This window comes from Struthio camelus, chromosome Z (assembly GCF_040807025.1).
Source record: "Struthio camelus isolate bStrCam1 chromosome Z, bStrCam1.hap1, whole genome shotgun sequence".
In the NCBI taxonomy this organism is placed as follows: Eukaryota; Metazoa; Chordata; class Aves; order Struthioniformes; family Struthionidae; genus Struthio; species Struthio camelus.
The window spans coordinates 27,985,795-27,991,574 of record NC_090982.1 but is presented as its reverse complement, the minus strand read 5'-3'; the positions used below and the strand labels follow the sequence as shown (position 1 = coordinate 27,991,574).

Below are 5,780 nucleotides of genomic sequence, written 5' to 3'. Positions count from 1 at the left end.
ACCAACCCTCTGAGCCCCTCTTTCCACCAGCTCAGGTGAAAATATAGCGTATTAACACAATTTATCCACCTAGTGTGAGAAGGATACAGTAGAGTAACTATAAATTCTATCAGCATAGTCCACTGCCGGTAAAGTGAATTGATTTTCCATTCGCTGTCTCTCGGAGCTTATTTCCTTGAAAAGAGACAAGCCAGGATGCAACCTTGGTAAGCAGCAAATCAAAAAAGCTTTTCTTTCCTGTTATATAGTTGGATCAGTTTCAGTGACCATTGCTCTTGCTTTTCTTTATGTTTTTAATGGTCTTTGTAAAAGTATGTAGCTTAATGTCACCCCAGGGATGTTGAGAATAGCCAGCAAGGTTAGAAACTCTGATATTCATTGAATAAACTCATGTATTATAGCTTAGGCTTCACGTTTGACCAAAAGTACCTTTTTATTAGTTATAATAGTCCATAAATTCTCCCGATTCCAAAACCTTGACTCTTTAAGCTTTCTTTTTCAGCTGTTTGTTCTGTTTTCTTAAGCTTTGAGCCACTACTTTTCCAAAGCATGTAGACATTGCAGCAAGTGCAATAAAAGTTCAGTTATCATTTCCCACATACCACCTCCCCAGTTATTTAAGATCAGCCTCGAACTCAAGCTGTTTGTGGTCTAATTCAGACACAACAAAGGTATCCACCTTTGTTATAAGGAGTAGTAGAACTAAAATATCCTAGGATGAGCCAAGATATTTGTCAAAGCACCTTTAATTTATTTTTGAGTCAGAATAGAGTTGTCTGAACAGAAGAGCTTTGCTTCTAGAAAATAGCTTTGGTGGTAGTAAAGCTGGGGGAGACAGCAGATAGGATTTGGGGTTACACAGGAAGGCCAGGAGATCAACGTCTGGTTTACAGAAAGCCTCGAACAGCTCTGCTATTCATTCAGGGAGCTCATAAAACCGAATGCAGGCAGACAGAGGACTTGATCTAGGACACGCAAGCGGACCTGGAGACGTGTCTGCTGCCCAGGGCTGCTGCAAGGGTGACAACTGAAGACACGCAGTTTCTCAAGCACTGCGTCGTCTTGCTTGACTTGGCTGCCGAGCAGCCGAAGTGCTGTCAGAGTAAGTGGGGACTGGCAGCGCAAATGAAAAGCCGTGTGACTGGGAGCACCTCGAGCGTTCTTAAGGCTTCTTTTACTTTTATTCCTCTTTAAACCTGGCTTCTACACGCTGAAACCCTGTCAGCCACCTGGAAGCGCACTCACGTGCGATATTGAGGGGGACCGGGGAGGCTGCTTCAGTCTCGTGGTTTCTCTTCAAAGCGGGCCCCTTCTTCCCACACATTCTGCAGTGCAAAAATGGAGAGCAGAGTTATTTTTAATTTAATTTTTCATTTTCTTTATGTCTATACCGTTCCTTTAGGAAACTGTTTCATTTCCCTGTGCTTTTATTCCTGGCACTTTGTTGAAGTCTAAACTAGACTCCCAACAAAATGGCGCATAGTCTTATACTGTAGGTGTTACTGTAGGTGTTAACAATAACAGAAATGTCAAGACAGGGGTTACGCTCAAATCCCAGTGAAACAAACTAGGTGAGCTTAATCTCTTACTGAGGATGCTTATGAGCTTGTTTCTGTGACAAGCTGGGTGAGTGACTGAATTACAGCAAATTATAAGCATTTTGACCTAACAATATTCATACCATCTCACTTATTAAATAAGCTGAGGACACTCCTGCTGATACATTAACATAAATTAGAGCTTGCAAAATGAAATGTTGTCAGAATACAATGCTGCATCCAAACCAGAATAGTTCTCGGAACTGAATCAGTTTTGACAAACTTTTGCAAAGGAGAAGGGGCCTGTATGACTGTGTCTAGCAGTCTTGTGCCTGGGGAAATTTCTTCAGGATGTGGGAGCCACATTAGGCAGAAAGCAGAACTGAACACAGATCTCTCATACCTTACAAGTGAGTGCTTTGCGATTTAAAAAAAAAAAAAAAAGCCTCAAACAAACTTTAGCTCTTCCTCTGTTGAGGAAGCCAGGCTGGGATTTTCACGCTGCAGCCCCCCCCACAGGCACACTGACATGGTCCCATTTCCAGAAAACATGTGAGAGGTTTTGTTTGCATTGCAGTTCAAAAAGAGAAAAAAAAATGAAATCCCCGAAGCTTCAGTGAAATAAAACTGTTTCCCAGTTAGTTTGACCTGAAATCCACAATGTCTCCATGAAATCATCAGAATAACATCCTGGCACTGACAAGACCATGGCCACTGCCAGGAGTGGCTGCCTTTTCCAAATCAGCGGCCACATACCTCGCCCAGAGTGGCGAGGAGTTGAGAGAAGGGTGTTTGGTGCATGCTGCTGCAGGCCAGCACGTTGCTTGTTGCACTGCTGACAGGTATCCTTTAGGTGCAAGGAGTTTCAGTCCATGCGGTAGGTGATACCTGACAACTAAAAGTAAAAGTAAAAGATGGGAGGTTAAAGGAGAACAGCTCAAGCACAGCCCTTACGGCTAGCAAACCTGGGAGCTGTTTTTAGCGGTGTTACCAGTGACCTCTTGTGGCTCAAATACTTCTGTGCTGGGAGAAGCGTTTTGCTGAGCCCAGGATGAGAGACGGCTGAGAATAACCCAGCATTGCAGGTGTCCCATCTTCTGCCCTCCACCATCATCTGTGTGTGGTCACCTGGGTATGCACACTGAGTCTCTTCTTCTAGGCCCAGCCTGAGGAAAAGGATAAGATACCTGAGAGACCCCTTATGCACTGCCAGGACCTTGGTTTTTTTAATTCTCCCAGAAACTGTTTTTTTCATGGTTTTCTACTTGTACAATTCTTGATCTTTCCCTCTGTGCTGGTGGCTTCTGGCTAATTCGAATTCAAATCATGGCACTGAGAACCCTTTTCCGTGCAGCCTGCCTCTGTCTCTGCACTGCTCAGCTGCCAAACTTCTGGGAAGTCACACACAAGATTTTGTTGAGGGGTAGTATCACAAAAAACATGATTTCTTGAATCTATGCCTGGAATTTACGTTGGTATCTGGAAGAAGTTGGCAAAGACAGGGGTCCAGGTGTATGGTACTCAGGGGAGGGAGTATATTAAGGGCCTAACACTCCTGCATGTATCGTGAAAGTGAAAAACTGGCAAAACAACTGATTGACTTAGAGATTTTAGACTGAAGTAGGGGAAGTGAACAGCAAAGGAAAATGTGACAAAGATTTCATTGCTGCATTTTCCAAGAGGTGTGGTTCAATCTGCTCCGAGTCTTGCCCAGAGATAGCTCCCAGACCAAGCATCTGGGGATTCTCATGCCTATCATAGATATGTATTCGTAAGGACTGAAAAAGGTATCACGAATTTGCAGGAAGGGAGCTCACAAGCAAACATACAGCAGTTATCTTTGACACATGATCTGCAGCTGAGACCAGTTCTTTCACGCAGTGCCACTGTCAAAAGAACTGCAGAAGAACTGGTTAAACTCTGTAGGTGTGCGTGGCAGATCACAAACCAGTTTCCAAGTATCTCTGCTAATGGAGTTTTATCAACTTTGAAGAGATCAAGGCCATTCAAATGACCTCCTACCATCCTCAGATGGATGGACTAGTGTAGTTAAATGAAACAATCCCTCACAGGAAAACTACAAAACTATTTGCAGTCAGATTCGGTGCACACAGATAAGTTGTTGCTTTATCGTTTTTTAGCATTTTCTCAATCCTACAAACTTCTGAATCCACTAGACTGCACCGAGGTTTGCTTCACTTGCATTTGCATGATAGCTTCATGACACATTAGATCTAACTACAAAAGCTGGAGACCAACTACAAAAACTGGAAACTTCAGTTTCTTCCAGTATGATGGATTCATCCTAAAGAGAAGGGGAAAGCCTGCCAACATTTCTTGCCTCACCAAAAAAAATCTAGATGTGATGTAAGCTAGGTGAGGAGAAGTGAGCCTAGCAACACATGGGCAGGGTAGTTTTTGATTATTCTTACCCTTTACAAAATAGTAAGAAACATTTATCATGGCAGGCAAGTCGGGTCAATGAGTTGGGATGTTAAGTTGTCAGCTAAAAGGAGAAATATTTTTCATAGACACGAGTTAAAACTACTATTGAAAGAGAAGATTTGGAAGCTAGCATTGACTATATTCCCTGAATCAAACTCAGCAGAGGTAGTGTCTACGGGATTAAAATATGTACAGAATGCAGGAGACAGACAGACAATCAAAAAAAGGAAACAGCTGGTACTTGAACTTGGCTGCTATGTTCCTCTGGCCTTTTTTGTCAAGTGAGGAAGGGCTGATATTATCCTGCAAGTTACTGATGCTGATTATCATGTGCTTTCCAAAAGACACCGAAGAGCTGAACCCTAAAGCAGTGCAAAAAATAGAACCAAAGTTTATAGCGCAAGTGACTGAGCCATCCGCTACTCTGTGTGGTAGCCATGGGAGAAGTGGGCTTTGAAACTTAGGAAATTCAGGCTGCTTCAGCATGTGCTAAGGTCCCATGGAGGTGAATTTTTACACTTGTTAAAGGATGCAAAATATCAAGTACTGGATTTCACAAAAGAGCTCTTTCACAAAAGAGCACAGAAGATCTATGCTCAGATCCAGTTGCTTCAGAGATCCACTGCTCAGGTCCAAAACAAGCAGCCTGTTTGGGTCACATTATTCCCTTAGAGCCCCACTGAAAGAGTTGCTTGAATCATTTAGAAGATCCTATAAGAACAGATAGAAAAAGCTGTCTCAGCTGTTAACCTCCAAATGTGTACTGGCTTGCTTGAAGACAAAGTCCCTTGGGTATCTGGTGAGGGAATGGAAAAGTAATACGATTTTTTCCGGAAAACATAGAGGCTTTCATTGCTTTTACAGAGAAAGGAGGTCATCAAGAAAAAAACAAAAAGACAAAGAAAATCCCTAAAACACAGTTAAATTGCTTTTTTATGCCTCAAAGAAGGTTCTTAGCTTGGAACAAGTCTAATTTTAAAAAAACTATTATAGTACAACTAGATGCATCACAGTAAGGTCTCTTCTAGGAGAAGAAAGAGGAAGAACATCCTGTGCTGCACATTAACAGAAAAGTATACTTACGAGAGCAATAATGTATTGCCATAGGAAAAGGCCATCTCATACTAAAATGGCCATTGGAAATAGCAGAATTTTACCCCGAGGATTTATTTTTACATTAGAAGTTTTAAAAGCTTCTATTAAATTAGTAAACTGCAATGACGTGTAAAAGAATGTCTCCTACCAAATATGACTGAGAGATATTTGGCCTTACAATCTCACAAGCTTGAGGTGTAATGTAAATGGGAACCAAATAAAGAATGTGGAACCTCTGTAAGACATAGGAAAAAGCAGGCAGAAAGTGCAGTTCTCTTTGCAGGGGTGGTGCCTTAGCAGGAAAATGGTACAAGCAGGGGAGCAGGATGTAGATAGTTTTGTCATTTTTGTTTGCTTATTTTTCCTTTTCTTTTCCACCAAAGAAAAGGTGGAGTTCATTTTAGTTCTTGTTTCCTCTAAGGCAGATCAAGCAGACTCTATCATGAAATCTGATTACTTGGGCTGCAACACGTTCTTCAGCATTTGTGGAGGAGCACTGTACAAAGGGAGATTGTAATGCTGGCTATGCAGTGATATTGCAGTATTTTTTAAAATATATTTCTGCTACGGATCAATATATAAGGCCTAACTTAGAGAAAATAGAATAAGAACTCATTCACACTCAGACAAAAGATTCTGAAACCCATAGCACATTTTCCGTTCTAGGTTGCTGAGTGACAAAGGGGATCTGGGGTGACTCAA

At 41.9% G+C, this 5,780-nt stretch overlaps 1 long non-coding RNA gene across 1 annotated transcript; it reads right to left on the bottom strand.

Moving 5' to 3' along the window:
- Positions 1–894: 894 nt before the first annotated feature.
- LOC138064828 (uncharacterized) lies at positions 895–4,418 on the bottom strand. Its single transcript, XR_011138084.1, has 4 exons — positions 4,225–4,418; positions 2,530–2,704; positions 2,295–2,433; positions 895–1,325 (listed from the first exon to the last, which is right to left on the bottom strand). It is a non-coding gene; the product is annotated as an uncharacterized lncRNA (long non-coding RNA).
- Between the last annotated feature and the right edge of the window lie 1,362 nt (positions 4,419–5,780).